The 21,269-nt window shown below is 45.9% G+C and overlaps 1 protein-coding gene across 1 annotated transcript in view; it reads left to right on the top strand.

Moving 5' to 3' along the window:
• The first annotated feature begins 1,026 nt into the window (after positions 1–1,026).
• The window catches only part of ST8SIA5 (ST8 alpha-N-acetyl-neuraminide alpha-2,8-sialyltransferase 5), a 106,838-nt gene continuing 86,595 nt past the window's right edge, over positions 1,027–21,269 (top strand). The window contains exon 1 of the mRNA XM_034774587.1: positions 1,027–1,127. The gene's annotated coding sequence lies outside the window, so the exon portion shown is untranslated. The remainder of the gene's footprint in view (positions 1,128–21,269) is intronic.

Below are 21,269 nucleotides of genomic sequence, written 5' to 3'. Positions count from 1 at the left end.
CTTTGGCAGCAATTCAGCAGCGGATCCCTCAGTCCCTCTTGGAGCGAAGGACCCGCCGCCGAAAAATGAAAGCGGCGCTGTGGAGCTGCCGCTGAAGTGCCGCCGATCACGGACTTATCTTTTTTATTTTTTTCCCCGCTTCGCCGCTTGGGGCGGCAAAAAAGCTGGAGCCGGCCCTGTACAGCAGTCTGGAAAGGTTGAGAACCACTGCAATAAAAGACTTTCCCTGCCCTAAATAGCTTATAATCTAAGACCCTGATTCTGCAACCACTTATCTATCTGCATGTAAAACTTTACTCACCCAAGTAGTCCCAAAGAAGTCAATGGGAATACTCACATGCAGGATCAAGGCCTAAATACATTTTTAAATAAATCTATTTGTGTCTTGCCTTATACATTTTTTAAAAGCTGAACTGATTTTGATTTTTGTTCACCTTTGAAAGGGAAGGAATCCCCTCCAGCAGGGACTAAAACCTCTTTTTAAGGTGGTTTGATATTAGAAATGCTACTAAAAGAATCTCAAAGGGACACTGGACATTACCGCATATCAGTAGCGCATCATGAGCCAAGCAGAGGTTTCACTCAAGAAACAGGCTGCTGTGCTCGCAAAACAGCTGCTGTTGTCACATGAAGGAGAAGGAAAGCTCCTGAAGAAATAGGCCAGATATTGCAGAGCCAGTCGAAAAGGGGGGCCGAAAGGGAGTGAAGTATTAGCAGCTCATGAACAGCATAAGCCTGATCCTATAACTAATAAAGCCATGATACTCCCATTGACTTCTACCGGAGCAGGCCCCCATAATTCCACTGTTTGTGCCCTGCTGACCTCTTAGGCAGGATTTCAGTGCGGGAGGGCACTCCAGCTACTGATACAACTGCCCAGGCAAGGGGAGTGTTTTGTGGGCGGACTGAAATTTGACATCAGGGGGAAGCTGGAACAGTGCATTGGTTGCAAATATCCGTGACGCAGAGGCAGAGGCTGGATCTGGCTTGACACATATAGGAGAAGGTAGTGAGGGGTGAGGAGACCTGGTGATTTGAAGAGCTTAAGAAACATGAGATTGACAGTGGAGGAGAAGCAGAAAGAGAAGGGAGCTGGGATGATAGAAAAGCTGCCACACTCACTGAAGGTAAATGAGAAATCATAGTCTGCCAGTCTGTTTGGCAAAAGTCTGATTGCTGCTGATCTACTGTTCTGTCTGGAGCTCTTGCAGCTGGAAACATGTGATGTTCTCTGGGGCATGTTCTGATCCATTTATTCAAACCTTTACACAAAATTTAGATCCTTGCTGATCTGCTTAAACCTCTTGGATTTTAAAAACGCAAATCAACTCCAAACAATTTAGGATTTCATTTTCACAATGGAATGCCTGTATTCTAAAGTGAGATGTTTTGTGTATAAAAATGAGAGCGTTCAGAGGAAGGTGCAGTACAAATGAGATGTCAGATGCATGCAGATAAATGCATAGTACCAAGAGGGAGATTTTCAAAGGCACAAAAGTGAATGGGAGTTAGGCATGAACTCTCTTTTGTGCCTTTGAAAATCTCCCCCTAAAGAATTTAGTAAAGGGATTTGTTAGGCATAATAACTATGCTGGGCTTGTCACCTGAAGATCTCAAAGTGCTTTACTATCCAGTGATAGTTTATGGTAATAATGGAAATGTGTAGAATGCTAATAGAAGTAGGAAATAAATAGGTGTGATAATGAAAGATGACTGTTTAATGAGGAATAAACAAATGAGAAGTTAAATTTAGTGATATGACATATGACCCAGAAACTGGCTTGATTGAACTTGACTTCTTAGGGTCGTTTATTTTTTTTTCAGCTGATAGATAGATGATCTTTAACTGCTGTGAAGATGCTATCAAGTTAATCCCAGCGGAATATTCCTCACAGATGTCCCTTGAGGAGACCTATCCCAGATCTTATTTCCTGTTTCTGAGTGATGCTCTGAACTTGGATCCAATATAAGCTACTCAAAAATGTTGGGCCAGTTAGAATAATGAATCTTTCAGTCACAGGCATGGAAGGTTGCTGGTAGCATTGCACCTTTCTGAAATTACATGCTCCAGTTACCCTGGCTTTCTTTAGGATTGGTGAAACACAAAAATAGAGGAACAAGATATGAGACATAAAAACCATCAGATCCCTAATTATATTGGAATCAGTATATTCCAGACCAGCCCCAGTAGGTATGATGCTGCTTAACACTTTTGCACTTGTCACTCACTATGAAGAATACATAATGCAAGTTTTCCTGGGAGACTGTAGAAAACAAAAAGAACAGGAGTACTTGTGGGTTCTTTTTGCAGATACGGACTAACACGGCTGCTACTCTGAACCCTGTAGGAAAACAAGCAGATATCTGTAATCCCGCTAATGGGTGGCATTCACAGCTGAGTAGTATCAGGCCCTGCTTTTCCATAACTTGCTACCTTTTTTTTTTAAAGGCATCATTTTTGGGGGGAAGGATACTGATACCTGAGCTACAATATTACTCATAATTAATAAAGCATGGTTCGATTTCTTAATGTTCATGTACAGTGTACTAAGAATTTGCTTTAATTATAGTGTATAAGAAAAGAATCTTGGAGCTATAAAGCTTCTCCTTATTCCACTTGTGGATCTCTAATTGACTCCCTGTGAAACCATTCAATCTAGTTAGTAGAATATGAATGGTATAAAATATCACGATGAAAGGACCAAGCCCTCGAGTTTGGTTTCAGAGAGGAACATCTTCATATTTCAGGACTATTCAGATCTGGAGTTCTCGTTGTGCTCAGAATAGAGACAGAGTTCAGGAACATAGTTTGGTTTTCTACCCAAATGGGTCAAGCTCATCTCTGCACTAAGACTGTTCACAAAGCCTCACACACACTTAAAAGTGAGAGGTATTTATGAGAACCCTTACATCATATGAATATTTTATAGCCTTACAATATAGCAGAGGCCGTGTCCATCTTCAAAGCATCATGGAGTCATCAAGTGATCTTAAGTATTGCTAGATCTATGGTGGAGGTCCAACTTGTAGTGAGTAAGGATCCAAGAGTTAGTTTTTGTCTCGTTGCCTGAAAGCATGCAGTAGAATTAAAGACCGCAGAGTGAAATAAGTTTTGGGAGTGTCACAAGTGGTGGATTCAGGCAAAACAGTATTTTAAGATACTGTAATCCTCACCTATTTTGATCTGAAAGCCTAGCTACAGACTAATAGAGACTGCTTCTCACATGGATTGAAGCTGTCTATTCTCTCTTCATTTAGTCAAATTCTTCTCTCAAGCATGCAACTGACTTCCAACCAGCTGTCAGTGGCTGTCAGTACACAAGAATGAAGACTCCATACATGATCCTGATCCTCCTCTCACTGTAGTTCATAGCAAAATTACTTCACTGAGATGACTGAATTGTTACAACCTGGCTCAGTCCCACTCCGGATGGTCACCAGTTTGTTGCAAGTGGATCCAAGTGTTGGGCCCCATATTCTTCCAAGTCAACTAGGTGTATGCTGAGTCTAGTCACTGTTTCTAGCTCTGGGTCTCTAGGGACACTCCCAGGCTCAGACATATTGTTGGGTCCTTCCTTGGGATCTGGGATTCCATAGTCCAACCTCCCCAGACCCTGGACCCAGAGTCTCAGACTTCCTGAGCCCCTCAGTTGCTTACATGCATTCCTCCAGAATTCCATCGACTTCTAATTTAATTACTTTGGAGACAACGTGGCAGGAAAGCAAGAACAGAGACTTAGCAAAATAACTTCTTAATCACAGGAGCTTTATGCTTAAAAAAGCACTAGAGAGTTACAAATCTTTGCAAAATAACAAATCCTGAGATGCACCCCCTGCTCTTAATCTAATCTCACCCCTTCTATGAGTCTGAGGTCTCCTCAGTGGTTCAGACTAGGTGGAGTCCCTCCCGCCTTCTCTCTCTCTCTCTCCAGCCCTCTCTTCTTGAATATGGTGATGGATGCTCCCCTCTGCTCAGAGAAACATCCTCACTTTAAATATAGTCTCCCTCTTTGGCTCTGGGGCCTGGGTGAGAAGCTGCAGATCTACCAACCATGCTGGTGTCTCTGTGTAGAAAATCCATTGTTCCATGGGGTTGGGCCATCAGCTGAGAGACAATCAAAGTAGGAAGCTCTAGATTGCTCTCTGATGGCTTCTCAGTCATAGTCATTCATTTAGCTTTTAAGCGCCTTTCCTGGGCAGGTTGGCTGTCTGGACTACATTATAATAATCTTAGGTTAGACATAAGGTAAGCACGCAAAACAAAACGGATCTCCTAATCCAAAATGGAGATTATAACACAAAATGGAGCTCATAGTTCAACTCAGTCATATCCCACATGGTTCTGATCCAGAGACTGGACTGAAAAACTCCAGTTGACTTCTGCCCCTATGTGCGTAAGTGAAGTAGTGATAAATAAAGTCCCTAGCTACTGGTGGAGTTTGAGCACCAGAAAGTAACATTATTAGCCCCAGAATTATTATGAATAGCGACCTTCATGCGATTGCTAGTGATTCAGTCAGCATACTCTTTCCCTGCAGAGCTGGTTTACTGGGTTGGGGCTGGTCAGTCTGGCTTTCCCCTGGTACAGATAAGACCTGATGCAATGGCCGCACCAAGTTAGGCAAATGTTGCCCTTATAGAGGAGCTTTCTGATCTGCACTGGCTCTCCTGTGGAGCTTCCCATTGGCACCAGTGATGAGTCTTCATGTTGAAGAAACGCAGCATAGGCCATAGAGCTCCGCAGTGCAGATAAGCGCTTTGCGGTGGGGCTCCAAGCGGAGACGTTTGCTTTAAAGGTTATCTTTGATGTAGGTTTCCCTTTGCAGAGCTGAACTACTCTTCTGCTTCCACTAGATGGCATTTCGTTTCCTTAACAAAGCTCCTCACTTGCTTGTTTTCCAACAATTTCTTTCTCTATTATTATGGTCATATCAATGTTAGACTCTATTTTTAATATTTTTAACATCTCATTATTTTGTCTATTTTTTATCCCCGGAAGCCCTCAGTTCCTCCCTCTCCCCCCCCTTGGCCCAGGCTTGAGTGCATTGCTTGAATCTCAGACTGGAAAGTATAGGCAAGTTTGTATCCTTCAAGGTGACCTTAAATGGCATTAATAGAAGGAAAGCAATCTGATGCCATTAACAGCACTCTCCTGGATTAATGGCTGGCACAAACAAGGCTCCTTGGTGAAGATGCCCAGAGCCTTCCTGCATCACTGTTATTTTGGGTCCTAGGGTTTGTAATTGTATTACCCAGCAAAGCTTAACTAAGCCACAATACCAGGTTCTTAGTGCCCTTGGATTTTTTCCGCACATTCCCAGCAGGGTTGACGCATCTACAGATCCAGCAGCACCAAGCCTGAGTCGACAGACACGTGCTGCAAATAGCTGTGTAAACAGCACCTTTAAGTTGCAACTTGGTCTCTGAAGCCCACTCCCCTCCCTAGACTTCCAAGGCAGAGCTCCAGTGTCTACACAGCTATTTTTAGCACGGAAGCCCAAGCCCCATAACCCCAAGTGTGTTGACCCAGGATGAGAGGCTCACTGCTGTGGGCTCTGTAGACATACACAGAGAAGTCAAGTGCCTTGGCCAAGGTCACATAGTGAATCAGTGGCTCTGCTGCATTTAGAACCCAACATCTTTCTTGCTCTCAGTCCTTTTGATTGAATCACCTGTCCCAAGGCTGGCCCTTTAAGGGAGTAAGATGCCCAGCCTACCAGTGACAGGGTTCCGTGAAGGGCATGAACCAACCCAGCTCCAAACCTGGAGCCACAGTGTTTATGGGATGAGTCGCACTCCAACCCTCTATCTGGTAGCCTGCTGATACTTGCTTTCCTGGGACCCATGAAGCCCAGCCCCAGTTTGAGGCTCCGCCCCCGCAGTCTTATTGGTGGAGTCCCGGAGCAGCTGATTGGCCTGCTGGCTCTACTTAAGTCATCAGCAGGGACAGGGAGCTGTTTGAACAACTGGGCTCCACGCTGTTCTGGACTGTGTGCTTCCTGCTCCTATTCCTCTGGCTTGATTTCCTAGTATCTGATTCGAGGTTCTGACCTCCAGTTTGTCTCCTGCTCCTGATCTCTTCATATCCTGACCCAGCTGACTCCTGTATTGTGACTGCAGACTCTGGATCTGACTACTAGGTCCAGCCACTCGTGACCGGGATGCGACACCTGGGTCTAATCAAAGGCTTAGGACAGATCAGTTAAATGAAGCTCCTGAGGAGGGGAGCCTCTCAGAGAGCCTGAACTAGGCAAAAGTTTTCTAGGTAGGGAGGCCTCTGAGAGACCCTGATAAAGTAGAGGAAAGACTGCAGAACTTTCCAGACAGGGTGGCCTGGGAGAGACCCAGTGTCAGGCTCTCTAGAGTAGCTCATGGGCATGAGTGCTAACCTCAAGGCAGACTGTCAAGGAACAGGGCACAAACCTCAAACTGGTTGTATGTTCTATAATTAGACGTCACCAACCAAATAACAAATGTGAACTCCTCAAGCACTAGAACAGCCTTAACAGAGACCAGAATGCCCATGGGGACTGTCTGTGACTCTATCTTGCCACCCAGGCAAGCCTGCCTTTCTGATCGATGGTCCCTTTCACCAAAAATCACAATATTCAGGTTGTTACCAGTCCCAAAGGACCAGTCACTTACCCCAGGTCGATTGTACTTGAGACCTCAAACCAAAGACAATGCTTGTAGCTGTTGCCGGCACAGGGCCCGAGGACAGCAACAGCATGGTTCGTTGTCCAGTGTGCTTCGCGCCAATAAACACACCAGGGTGGAGAAGCAAACAAAGTTTGAGATCTCAAAGTGGTGCAAGGAGACAGGCAAGTCTCAGATCAAGCACACCAGCAAAAGCAGTTTTCCTTTCTTTATACATTTTACAACTAAGCCCTCCTTTTCCCCCCCTCTCTACCACCCCCCCCACTCCGTCCTTTCCTCCCCCTCCCCTCTCTACCGAAGGCATGTTTATACATTCAAGCAATTAAATCATTCTGGGGCTATAAGTCTAGTTTGTTAGTAACTTCTCTCTAAACAGTTATTTGGTCCTGTTCCCCTTGATTTATTACCTCTTCTCCAGCTAGAAACATACAAGCCTCATCATTATCGCTTGGTACCTGGTATGAGGGGGGGTTGTAACTGATAATTGGCTGTTTACACATTCCATGCATTTAGCTTTCGAGGTCGAGTAGAGTTAACCATTGAAGAACTTTGGTTCACTAGGCCTAGTGACATCAACATAGCCAATCCTATAATAGTAACAAAAGAAATGAGTTATTTACAAGGTCAAAGCAGGTAAACATACACACACTTACATGTGAGAAACAGTCTTAGGTTCCAAAAGGTAATAGAAGCTGCTATAGTATTCAAGCTCTATATGTCCTTTAGGGCTAACCCAAAGCAGGCAGCTTATGCTTAGAAATGTTGCCCTCTGAATTCCAAGCAGCACAGTGAGAATTCCTCTTTGACAGGGATTTTTATTCCCTTCCCTTAGCGTTCAAACTGTGATGGGATGAGTGTTTGTGCATATCCGCCCTTCATGGGGGGACAGGAGGGAGGAAACATGTCCACTCATGTTCCACAATGGCTTGTCTGGTATCTATCGGCCTTCTTTTGTTGAGCCAGAGATGACACCTCTTGCGGTGAACTAGTGTTCACATTTGGTAATGCTTTTCTCCTGACTGTGTGGGCTTCCAGTCTCATAGTAAACACTTTTTTATAGTTACAGAGCAAACACTTATATCTGTATCCTATGTTATAAGGTAGTATTTAAGAGAGGTTAATGCATGCAGCAGTTTACAAGCATTTCATAAAGTCTAAACGCATTGTTATAAACGTAATCTCTATTTTAACAATGCCAACACTCAGGTGAGTCAGACTTGCTTCCAGCTATGTATTTGTCAGTGTTCAGTGAGGCCTCGAGGCCTTGGAGTGAGCTGGCACCCTGGTCTTCCAGTGTTATGCACTGACCAAGCAGGAGAGAGACTGCAGAGCTCTCCAGGCAGTGGAGAAGCCTGAGGCCTTACAGCAGAAGGAACTTCTGCAGGACCCCAGAGACTTTTGTTTGGGGACTTTTAAGTTTTATCTGGGCTCTGAGGTAAGAGCCTTTAAACTTATATAGGAGTGTTCCTTTCAGAAAGCTTTATTGAAGGGAGATATACTGTAAAGCAGAATGTTTGGCTTCTCCTTGACTGGGCCTCTTACATGACCTCATTGAGATGGGGAAACTGAGGCAGGCCACGGCAGCACCACATTCAGCCATAAAGGGGGTGCTCAGGAGGCAATGATGCCACCTGTACACTGCTAGACGACCTATTCTTTTTATCATCTTCAGTTGAACAGACTGGCTGCTGGAAAAGCAGCTCAAGTTTTGTACATGTACTTGTCTACAAATACATATAATGGGTGATGTTGTCTAACTGGTTCACCAGCAGTTGTTGGGAACGGTTGCCTTCCTCATGAGTGATGAAGCCACAAGTCACTTATTCAGGACACCCCAAACATGGACCAATAAAACCTTTATGCCCCACCACACCACTTGCAAGAAATCCACCATCTTTTTGCTCCCCCCCAAACGTTTTGTCTGAAAGCCATAAACATTTCTCTCAAGAAGTTGTCCAGAAAAAAACCTACCAATTTTACAAACTTTTTTTGTAAATAATATTTTTTTTTCCCCCCCAGAGAAGACACCAAGTGTATTTATTGCAAAGCAGCATTCCCAGAAAAAGCTGCCAGGGCCAATTTTGTTGCCACCGAAGTCAATGGAAGTGTGGTCATTGAGTTCACTAGGAGAAGGATCAACTCTTACGTATATTTCAAGGAATGTTTGCTGCAAATCCAGCAGTTTCTAATAATTCCCACACCTACACAGAGGCAGCTGCAGGGGAAAGTCCTTTCCACTCTGGGGGAGCTGGCTTTTGTAATAGCTTCCCCTCCCCCATCCAGATGGGCTGAGGCAGCTGCAGGCAAAGTCCTGGGGGAAATATTACAGAACTAATTAAAACAATCACTCAATGCTTTTATCAGTGCTGTAAAAAAACAAAATTAAAAAAACAAAACAAAACAAAAAAACCCAGGTGGCCTGAAATGCTCTTCCTGGATATAGATTCTGGAAGATGCTGAGTGCATTCTGGGCACTGCTCAGAGCCTTCAGCTCTTGTAGACTTCACTGGAGGATAAAGGCGCTCAGTTCTTTGCTGGCCTGAGGTTCTATGTGCCAGGTTCTATGTGCCCACTTCTACACCACTGATGTCAATGGGAGTTTCACCATTGACTTCACTGGAAGCAGGGTAAGGCCGTTTTATGTACTAAGCTTGTCAGGATGCAGAAACCCAATTAGGTTCCTGAATTGACAGAACGTAATGATCCAGATTGCGCTCCCTCTATCCATCCCCCATGAAAATCAATAGACAGGCTCCCATTGATTTAAACTGGAATTGATTTGGGCCCTAAGTCAGTGGAGACACAGAATCTGGCCCAATTATTCAATTTTATATGAGATGTGTGCGTTACTCTTTGGGGCAGATTCGTCCCTGGCATAACTCCACTGAAATTTGGCATCTGCTCACTCATTAAGTGTTTATTATTAGAGCATCGGTTTCTATTAAAACCTCCAAACTGTACAGAGAGTGAAGTTTCCATTTGTTAGCAGCTGGCGTTTTAATTTCTCTTCCTGAAGTATTCACAACAAGCAGAGCTGAGTACTAGGAAGCGTAGCCTGGGTGTGCAGATGTTAGCAACCCACAGAGCAAAAATGGTGTTTAAATTTTAAACTCCAGGAGCATGACATCACCAATGTGGTTTAGGTCTGATTTTAAAAAGGAGGGGTTCTTTCAGAGTGAGTTTGAATCTCTGCATCCCCCCCTTCGGAGCCCTGATATTGTCCTAATTCCCTCCCTTTTCATATCCCTCTCCCAAGCCCCCTTGTCCCCAGAGCTCCATATGATGGCTATCTTCAAGGGTGAATTAGGTGCTCAGATATCACAATGATGGGCATGGTGTAGAGCCTAGATTAGATAGAATTAGGATTAAGCCTTATCTAGAGTAATCCTAGACATTGCCATGCCAGATCAAACCAGTGCTTGATTTATTCCCATATCCTGTCTCTGACGTTGGCCAGTATTAGATGCTTCAGAGAAAGGTGCAAGAAAACCCCGTAATGAATAGTTACAGAATAATCTGTCCAAAAGCAGTCTGCGGTTGATTTATGCCCTGAGTCATGAAGGTTTATATCTAATCTATGTAATTGTAAAAGTTTTTATTCTTCATTCAAAGACACAGTCAAATCAGTTTGGCAAAGTCTTGACATTGTTGCGGTGAGTTCCAAAGGCTCTGCGTTGTATAAACAGGTATTTCCTTTTACCGGTTTTAATTGTATTACCTTTTCATTTCAATTACATCCTAAATTCTAGTACTGTGAGAGAGGGTAAGTGAAAGCACCCGATTGACCTTTCATTATTGTCTATACCTCTATCACTTCATGTCTCTCAAATAAGTAAAAAATACAAGGTCCCAAATCCACTCTTGCATGAGCAGCTGAGTAAAAAATATGGATGAATATGGGTTTCCTAGTTTTGTTTGTTGTTTAAATCGTAAGAGCGGGAGGACTGGTAATGGAGAGGATTTACAGGGAATGAGGGAGCATTAACAGTAGAGGGCAGGATCAGTCGATCCGTCTGACAATTCTTTAATCCACCAGTGACCACCGTCCATGATGAAGCCTGAAAGGAAGACCCCCAGGTACTTTGTGGAAAGCTTAACCCAGAATCTGTGGGAATGTCCCAGGCTTCTATGGCCCTTTGGTACAGCAGCCTGGAATTTTTGTGGCAGTTTCACCGAAATTAAAATATAGATGCTTTCAGTGAATTAAATATGAAACTGAAAAACACAATCAGCCCCAGTGCTATTTGTTTGGATATTAAATTCATTTTATGCTATCCCCCATTTTCAGTTTTTAATACGCCAAAGTTGAAGGTTTTATCTGAGGCACTATGTAGTATTTGAGCACCTCACAATCTTTAATGTAGTTATTTTCACAGCACACTTGTGAGGTAGGGCAGTGCAATTATTCCCATTTTACAGATGGGAAACTGAGGCACACACAGAGAGACTAAATGACTGGCCCAAGGTCATGTAGAAAGTCTGGTAAAGCAGGGAATTGAGACCAGGCCTCTGGCTAGCACCCAAAGCACTGGACTATCTGTTCTGTTAGCGATTGGTAGGTGATAGTTAGGGCTTTTGTCCCCTCGAGTTGGCTCTGAATGCAGGTTAAGGGTGATTGGTGCTCTTGGACCCCTGGGAAATGTGGGAGACAATTTGGGGATTTGGAATAAGCACGTGTGTTGGACATTTCTCCTAAAATAATCAGCTCTGAAATAGTGTTGACATTTGAATTGCCTCTTTTGGTTTTAGCGTTAACATCCCAGTTCAGACTTCCTATGGCTGATGTTTGCCGCAGACTCAGGCCTGGCCTACGCTGAAAAGTTAGGTTGACATAGCAATGGCACTCATAGGTGTGAAAAATCCGTACCCCGGCGCACCATAGCTAGGCCGACCTAACCCCTGACGTAGATGCAGTTAGGTCGATGGAAGAAACCCCCTTTCGTCAGTGTAGGCAGCGTCCGCACTACAGCAACACAGTATAGGCCTGGCCTCAGGCAGATATCACTGAATCGGTTCATACTCGCTGCACGTTTTCAAGTTAGTCTTCACTGTGAGGGCTAGAAACATAGTATTGATTTTTTTTTTATTTTTTTTTAATGAAAGCTTAGATTCTGCAGCTCGATTCTGCGGCGAGGGGAGGATTCCATGACTGTAGAAATGTGAATTGCAAAGGCCATGGCTAAAGGCAAGCCGTGCATAATAATTAGGGAATGATGAAGTGCAGATTCCAGGCTGCAGCTCCAGTGAATAAAAGTGTTTCTTGGAACTGGGAGGTTTGCCTGTGTGTCACTCAGAGCAGAATTTGGCCCTCCAAGTCTTTGTTCTGATAAAGTCAGTGACCATTTAAACAAATTCACTGCCTGTTCATGTGTCACAGAACTATGGTTATAATGAAACTAGGGTGAGGCAGGCTGGACAGTGATTGTTTCAATGCTTCGTCAGCTGGAAGGGATGCTAATGAGAGAAGAGATGTGCTCTTCCTTTGCCCAGGGACTAGGCCGGCTGCCATCACGAGGCTGAGGCCGGCGGATCGCTTGAGCTCTGGAGTTCTGGGCTGCAGTGGGCTATGCCGATCGGGTGTCCGCACTAAGTTCGGCATCAATTTGGTGATCCCTGGGAAGCTTGGGGTCACCAGGTTGCCTAAGGAGGGGTGAACCGGCCCAGGTCGGAAACGGAGCAGGTGAACAACTAGTTTCCTTTACAGTCTCTGAGCCACATCCAGAGGCTACACATAAGGTGGTGTAAATTACATGTAGATGGGTATCTGGGAGCCTAAGTTGGTGTCATTTACATGCTGAATGGTCCTGATTCTGCTGTATCTTGCAGCTTGTGTAACCAAGTAACCTGTGCAAAGTGAGTGTAACATGCTATTGGTGGGGAGTGGAGAATTCTGATTGAATAGCATTTTTTATCCATTTTCCATGGGTGTAAATGACTCCATGTGGTGCAGAGCAGCAGGTTAAGGCCTAGAAAAAACATGCAAGTTAAAATAGTGGGAAGTAGTCTAACTTGCACCAACTTGGGGCTTCCTGATAGTTTCTTTTCCTGCTGCACCTCTCTCTTGTAGCTTCTCAGCGAGAAAGTTACAGCAGTTTAAACTCTGGGGGGGGAAGGGGAGACTTATGGCCTGGGGTCCCCGAAGTCCAGGCTTGCACATTTTCGCTCCGCAGCCTCGCAGCTGCGGGCCATCTCCCGGGTACGCGCCTCTGCCTGCCGGCGGGCCCGCTCTGCCGCCTCGAGTCGTGCCCGTAGATCCGGGTCCCCCAGGCCCTCTTCCCTCAGGGTCTAGGTCCCCTTGATCATCTGTCCCACAACCACCTGGGTCCATTTTGTTCCTTGGACATGGCCCACCTGGTCTCCAGCCTCTTGCTGGACCCACTCCGTCTGGGTCTCTCTCTCCTGACTGGCGTGGCGACGGTCGGGGTCCCAGCCTCTAGTGGTGTCCCCTCCATCCCAGTCACCGTCTCGGCCACATTTGGTCCCTCCGGGCCTACAGACACCTCTTCTTGTCGCCCCTCAGTCCCTCTGAGGGGGCAGTGCCTCTTTAGATGGCCCTGTTCCCGGCAGCCCCAGCAGGCTTCTCGCCTCTGGGCTGACCGGGACTTCTTATTGTCCCTTTGGGGTCCTCTCCCCTTACCAGGACCGACGTGGACCTCTTGTGTTGGGCCTGGGCATATCCTCCACACATGGCCTGACCGCCCACAGGCCCAACAAGTCAGCCACCGCCCGGGTTGCTTCACCCGGCGAGCCGTTCTCGGGACCTCCCCTCGTCCCTGCTGGGGTTGCGGCGCCCTGCCCCTAGCCCAATAGGGACAGTCCCGTGCCACATGCCCCGCCCATTTGCAGGCGTAGCAAGTCCTGCGCCCCTTCACAGGCCTCCTGGCCTTGGCGCTCCACTTCATGTTCTGCCGGTGGCTCCTCCAACACTCCTGCCGGAGGAGTTGGACTAGGGCCTGCTGCTCCCTCGCTAGCTGGGCCATCTGTCAATGGAGGGCCCGTTGCATCTCCCATCGTTCCTCCTGGATCTCCCGGATTCCCTGCAGGACGTCAGCCCCTTTCCTCGGGGACGCTGACCCTGGGACCCACCCAGGGAAAATACCTGGGGGCTCTCCATAATATACCCTGGTGTATACGGGATCCATTGTCCCGTTCCTCAGTTTCTCCACCGTCTCAGGCAATAGCCCTGCTGTCCTTGCCTTGGCCCTTGTGTCAGGGGTGGACCGCTTATGCCCACATTCTCCACCAACTCTGGCACGGTGACCAGCCTACACAATCATGACTGCCCCAATAATAACAAATACACCAGGTCTTAGCACACTAATACTCCTATCCCAAATATCCCTGCAAATAATCTCTTTATTCTGCCCTCCAACTAGGAAACAGTTGAAAAGGGGGAGAGTGCCCCTTCACAGAGAGTAATAGAACGGAAACTCCCATGCATCATTCTGAAAATAATTAGGTGCTATAAACTGTAGTAACTGAACTCTGACATTTGTTATTAAACTACTGGGAAATATCTACCTGTGTGGGCTCGGACCCAGATCCTCCCCTCCCTTACTTAGTATCATGATTTTTAAACTGGAGACATTTTATTAAAGAAAAGAACTAAACGCATAGATCCAAACAACCAGACTTCCACGCTACTTCAGCCCCTGCTTTGTCTTCTTTGTTTACCAAGGGCCATGGCCTGTCTGGAATTCTATGCCAGGGTTTCTGAGGCACTCCAGAACATACTATAAAAACTCCAGGGCCCAGCAGGGGGCCTCAGGGCTCCTGGCTTCAGCCACCAGATGTGTGTGGGGGGCCTGTGGGACTTGGGGTGACATTCAGGGCTCTGGACTTCAGCCACCAGGCGTGGCGGGGTAGGGGTGCTGGGGCTTCAGCTGTGGGCTGAGTGGGGGTTTGGGGCTTCAGCCCCGCAGCTCTGTTCCAGGGGCACCAGGGCTCAGGGCCGTGTGCTTCAGTTGCAGGGATCCGCAGCCCCTGGTTGAGAACTGCTGCTCTATACCGCATACAGAGACATCTACTGACCGAATAATATAGAGCAATTCAACACATCATTTCATCACACTTAGGGCCAAAATGGCAATCGATGTAGTTCCACTATGCAGAGATGGGGGGAGGAGCAGGAGAGGCAGCCCAAGGACAGCTTATGCAGGCGGGATCTGTACTGGTGTAGGGACTCAATCTGCAGAAACACAGAGGGTGGTTTGGGGTTTAGGGTCAGGTGAAAGTGTGGTCAGACAATCCACCCTCAAACCACTCCTTTTGTGAGAGGGAGGGCAGCAAACCCAGGGCGGTTCTGCTAGTGTTCTGTAACCGGGGGTGAGGTGACGAAGGATTCCGTCCCTCTGCTGCCCTTTGCATTGTGCAGCTCCTCTTACTGCCTTTCAGGCTTCGATTTCCTGCAGGTTATCTGTGTGTGTTTGTTTTTCTGCTGGTTTCGTTGATTGTCATTTAACAGCAAGAAAAAAAATGCAGTCCACAAAATGCCCTAGCAAGTTTCATTTGTTACCAGCAAGCCCTTTCTAGCAACAGCTTGACAAAGCATCAGAAAGTGCCAAGAGAACTTTTTTTTTTTTTAACTTGCTTCCCTGATGCTAAAATAAGGCTTAATTGATTGGAAACTGCTCTCAGGCTGACTTTTGTGTGTGTTTTTTATTATGAAGTTTCAATTTAAAGTGACTGAATTACAGTGTCCCCCCCATATACCTTCCCACCCACTCTGCAGTGAAAAACACCCACAGACCTTTTAACTCCAGAGGAGTTACTGCATGCAGCTCGACTAGAATGTCTAGGGTTGATTGAAAGCAACGTTTAAATACTAGTACTACTACTAATGATGATCGTGCAGAAGCTTAAAGGCAGGAGAACGTTCTGTGAAAACTCATGGCTAAATGACACACATTGCTTCCCTCTGCTCAAACCGCAGCTCTCCTGGGGATGCTTGTCCTTGTCAAAGACTTTTCTGCAAGCCTGCTTATGCAGTGCTGCCTCCCGTAGGCCAAATGCTGTCCCAGCTTCCCTGCATCCTGGATTAATAATGGGTTGTGGTTATTATCGTTCTTACGATCATGCCGAATTCTCCCTTTGTCATGCTTAAAGGAAAAACACCAACCCCCCAATCAAAAACAGTCGTCTCAATTATTTAAACAAAGGGCATGTTGCAGCCTCCCCTGCTGCTTAAACAGCAAAAGGGTAAAGCCATTGCGAGGTTGTGACCACACACTGATAAATGCAGAAAGCATTTGACCTGTATTACAGTGACCTATGATAGCAATGCTGTGCTGGCTGTGTACTGTTGGGAAGAAGTAAACTGCTGGGTTCTATGGGATAAAGCAAAACTCAAGAAAGCTCAGTGATGAGATTAGGTCTCCTTGGCAGCACACTCCAGAGGTTTCAGGTCTGACCAGAACTGCTTTAGTGAAGAGGCCCAGATCCTCAAAGGTGACTTCCACTGACTTCAGTAGAAGTTAGGAGCCTAAATATCTTTGGGCCAGAGGCACTGTGTTTGACCCTACAGCCCCACTGATCTCAGCATCGAGGGCACTGCCGCCCAGGACTTGACAGGATCAGGCCCCATACTGGAACAGGAAATCTAAGACTTCAGCCTGAGAAGACTTCATTACAGGGCCAGCCCACAACATTTTGGCACCTGATGCGGGGAGCTCAAATGACACCACCATGCCCCCTCGCTTGGGCCAAAACTTTGAAAGGTCTCAATTCTGCCTTCTTCCTGTTCTACCCCTCATAGTACTGCTCTGCTGCCTACCCCAATAAAGGAGAACTAACAACTTAAAATACCTTGTTCAAAAATTTTAAGTAACACTTCACTTTCAAACGCCCGAACAGCAAATGTAACTTTTCTTGTCTGCATAGTAAACACTGGCATTTTTATCTGTTTGAATAATCAAAGTGGTACTTTCCGTGCCTTTTTGGTTGCAAAGATTTGAACTGCTTCCTGAAGGTCCACAGTCTGGGCCAGCTCATGCTCTGTTGAGATGGTTGCAAGGCCGACCAGCCTCTCCTGTGTGATTGTGGAGCGTAGATGTGTTTTTATTAACTTCAGCTTGGAGAAGCTGCGTTCTCCACTGGCAACTGTTACAGGAAGTGTTAGAAGTATGCGCAGAGCAACAAAAGCATTTGGAAAGAGGGTGGTCATCTTATTTGTGCACATATATTCCAGAACAGCCTTTGGAGTTGATCCTGCTGAAATGTATCTTGAAACGGCTTTCAGTTCATCACCTAAATCACTCACATCAATATTGCGCATGTCATTATGTGTCAACACTTTCTCTAGTGCCCTGCATTGCTGGTGTAGGTCTTCTTCAGTATAGTGAGGAGTTTTGGAATATCATACAACATCCCAAATATACTGCTGTATTCCTTTATCTGCATGAAACGTTCTTCAACTGACTGTATTGCACAATCTAGCACCTGGTTAAAGAATTCAACTTTGAATTGTTGTTTGGGGTCTCTTATGGGATTATCCTGTGCCTCGTAATCAAAATGTCGTCTTCTTCGGTGACTCTTGTATTCTTGAATTGGTGGGAAAACAGCTTCAGTGTGAAGTTCCTCTGCCAACTTCTGTGCACTCTTCTTGAGAACGTTTTGAAATCCCTCATCTGACCAGTAAGATTGTAGGTATGACTTTGATTTGTCCAGTTGTTCCATTGTGCCAGATATATCAAGGTCAACACCTTGGAGTCTCTTGCTTACAACATTTATTTCAAACAGTATGTCATGCCATAACACTAAGCCACACAAAAATTTGAAGTTATATATGTTTCTGGTGATTCCATTTCCCTCTGCCACTGTTTTCCCACAAACAGTTCCTGTCATAGCATTATCCTCCATAATGGCAACTATGGCATCATCTATCTTCCCAATTTGGTGTTTGATAGGCTTTATCGCCTCCACTCGACTTTCCCATCATGTGGCACTCAGTGGTTTCAGTGTCAGAGAGGATGTTCCCAGATGTTGCTTCAAAATTTGCTATTGATGAGTTGATGCAAAGAAAAATACATAGATGCTTTGAATTATATTAAAAAAATTCAGCAGCCTCACTAGAAGCTGATGCTGCATCACTGACCACCAATTTTAATGAACGAGAACTGCATGGGACAAAAAAAGCTCGAGGGTTTAACTCTCGGATCTGTGTCTGCACTCCTCTGTTCTTTCCTCTCATGTTGGCACCATTATCGTAGCCCTGACCTCTCATGTCAGCTATCGCAATTCCTGTATCTTCCAGATTTTTAAGAAGCACATTTGTCACACCAACTTCTGTAGTATCATCAATGTCAATAAATTCTAGAAAATGCTCTCTGACAGTCACCATTGCGTGGACATTTTCACTAGATTCTGTTGTTGTTGTTACAAAATGCACCATTACAGTCATTTGTTCCATATGGCTCATGTCAGGTGTGCAGTCCAGAATAACAGAGTAATATCTTGGGCCTGGTCTACACTAACCCCCCAATTCGAACTAAGGTACGCATCTTCAGCTATGTGAATAATGTAGCTGAAGTCGACGTACCTTAGTTCGAACTTACCGCGGTCCAGACGCGGCAGGCAGGCTCCCCTGTCGACTCCGTGTACTCCTCTCGCCGAGCAGGATTACCGGAGTCGACGGCGAGCACTTCCGGGTTCGATTTATCGCGTCCAGACAAGACGCGATAAATCGAACCCAGAAGTTCGATTGCCTGCCGCTGAACCAGCACGTAAGTATAGACATACACTTGCTATCTTCAGATCTGCCACAATCTTCTGTTTGACTTTTGTTGCCAGTAACTGTAGGATCTCATTTTGAATTGTTTTTTGAAGGTAGTGGTGTATGTACACTTCTTGGGTGGTGACTCTTCTTAGATGCTCCTGGAGTACAGCATCAGACTCAGCCATCAGCTCCCCAATTTTAAGAAAGTTTCCATTGTTTGGCACATACAGCTGATCTGAAGTGCCACGCAGAGCTAGGTTTTGGGTAGCAAGCATTCTCACAATGGCAATGAGCCTTTTCAGAACATTTTGCCAGTAAACAGACTCTGATGCAATCTTCTCTCGATGCTGATCATCTATGGTGGCCTTTAACCTTAGTCTCATCTCAAGCTCTTTCCACCTATGGAATGCTCTCTGGTGATTTGCTGCCTTTTCATGGCATGCCAGATTTCTAGCCAGATTTTTCCAGTCCTTTGTTTCTGTAGAACCCAATGTGGCTGGATCGTTAGACTGGAAGAGTTTGCAACAAAAACAGTATGCAGCATTTTGGGTTTTTGAGTACATAAGCCATGACCTCTCCTCTTTGTCACCATTGGGGATTTCACGCCAGTAACGTGTTGGATGGAAACTTCTATTTTCATTGTCTCTGGGGAACATGAAGTTTTTCACTTGCTGTGGCCCATGCAGTACAAGGAAGTCCCTCAGGCTACTGCTCAAGTGGGTCCACAGTCCTGCATCATCTAGACTTTTAAGGAACTAAACTCAGCAGCAGCTGTTTCTTGCGCCTCCACCACACTCTTCTCTGATCTACACTTTTCTTCAGGAGTGTGCATGGTTACATCCATTTGAGATGGAGATATGGATGCTGCAGTAGCTGCCAGGTCACCTGCACTCTGACTAACTGGAAGATCAGGTATCTCCTCACCAGTCACATCCTCACTGGGGCCGGAAGGCTCACCACGAATATTTGTGTCTATGTATCTCAGGAGAGCTCCTTCCTGCTTAGACAGAAAAGCTTCCTTTGCTTTCTTTCTTTTTCTGAATGCTGCCCCAGAGGGGCGTTTTCTTCTTTCACTCGTGACCGCTGTTCTGTGCCAGCTAGAGTGGCTCTCAATTGAAGGGGACAAATAAGCAGGCTGGTAGCAGGTTCTGAGTGAGGGAAGATATCAGCGTCTAAAGGGCCTAACTGGCTCCTACTACTTCAGTTGACTGCCTGTTCTCCTCAAGTGGGTTCAGGGAAGCAGCAGGTGTTAATCAGTCCTGGCTCCTGGGGGTGCTAGAGAGGTACATAAGAGGCTCCTCCTCCTCCTCTCTCTCTCTCTCCCTGCAGCTCCCTGCAGCTTTCTGTTATTCCCTCTCATCTTTTCTCCTGCCTGCCTGTTATGTCTCTTGTGCCCTCCTTCCTCTAGCACAGCACTGCACCATCTCTGTGCATCTAGAGCAGAGAGAATACATATGCACCAGCAGTAGACACAATTTTCTACACTCTGGGTCCTAGTGGCACCCCCCCACAGTCTGGCACCTGAGGCGGCTGCCTCAGTTCACCTCATGGTACAGCCAGCCCTGCTTCATTAGCTTGTTTAATGTTTTCAGTTTTGTTCCTAAATTGGACTCTAGAGATATTTTATCAGGGCGACTTCATGGGTAGTTGCAATTTGCTGGAATTTCATAATGTGTAGAAACGAACCAAACTTTGGATGTGGTTGAAATCTCAGCATGGGTCCCGCGGGGTCCTAACTGTAATCTTGGGCAAGTCACTCAATCTCTCTGACCCTTATCTGTCAGATGGGGCTAATAACTTCCTTTCTCCCACCTTTTCTCTGTGATGTCTATCCGGATCATAAAATCGTCAAGGCAGGGATTACCTCTTACTATGCACATATACCAGGGGTTCTCAAACTTCATTGTACCGCAACCCCCTTCTGACAACAAAAATTACTACACAACCCCGGGAGGGGGGGACCGAAGCCTGAGCCCCACTGCACCGGGTGGGAGGACAAAGTCCCCTGAGCTCTGCCACCAAGGGCTTCAGCCCTAGGCTTCAGCTTTGGCCCCAGACCATGGGGCTAGGGCTTCGGCTTCAGCCCTGGGCCCCAGTAAGTCTAAACCAGCCCTGGCGACCCCATTAAAATAGGGTCGTGACCCACTTTTGGGTCCTGACCCACAGTTTGAGAATCGCTGATATATACAGTGCCTAGCACAATGGGGATCTTATCTCAGTTGTGGCCTATAGATTCTATTGTAATACATGTAATATGTAATAATGGCACAGACATTTATGGCAGATTAGAGCAGTGGCTCTCAAACTTTTTTACTGGTGACCGCTCTGAATGTGACCCCCCCCCCCATAAATATATAAAAAAAAGTGTTTTAATTTTAACTTATAAATGCTGGAGGCAAAGCAGGGTTTGAGGTGGAGGCTGACAGCTCGTGACTGCCCATGTAATAACCGCTTGATCCCCGAGGGTCCCAACCCCCAGTTTGAGAACCTGTGGATTAGAGGATCACTCATCAGCGGATTTTGACCCTGAGCCAAAGGCCCGGTAGAATGGCATTGCAGGGCTCTAGGTTTGCTTGAACCAGCAGTCGCTGTAACTGTGAATGCAAGTTAGGCCTGACATTGTGTGGGCACAATTTATGAATTAGACCCACAATATGAACATAAGAGGAAAACCAAGAGACCCTGAACGTGCATATCTAGGGTTAGCAGTGGTATCTGGGTAGAGGCTTCCTTCTTTTGGAACAGTTTCAGTAGAAACTCTGGGAAGCTTCCATGATTCAGAAAGCCACAAGCCCAGGAAAAAAAATTTTTTTGAAGGGGTGAGCTGTTTGACGTCAATGAAAGCCAGAGGGAGATTTTTTTTTTTTTTTTTTTTTTTTAAATTGAATTTGTGCCTTAG

This window comes from Trachemys scripta, chromosome 6 (genome assembly GCF_013100865.1).
Source record: "Trachemys scripta elegans isolate TJP31775 chromosome 6, CAS_Tse_1.0, whole genome shotgun sequence".
NCBI lineage: Eukaryota > Metazoa > Chordata > Testudines > Emydidae > Trachemys > Trachemys scripta.
The sequence above is the reverse complement of the archived record's forward strand: the minus strand, read 5'-3'. Positions and strand labels throughout refer to the sequence as shown.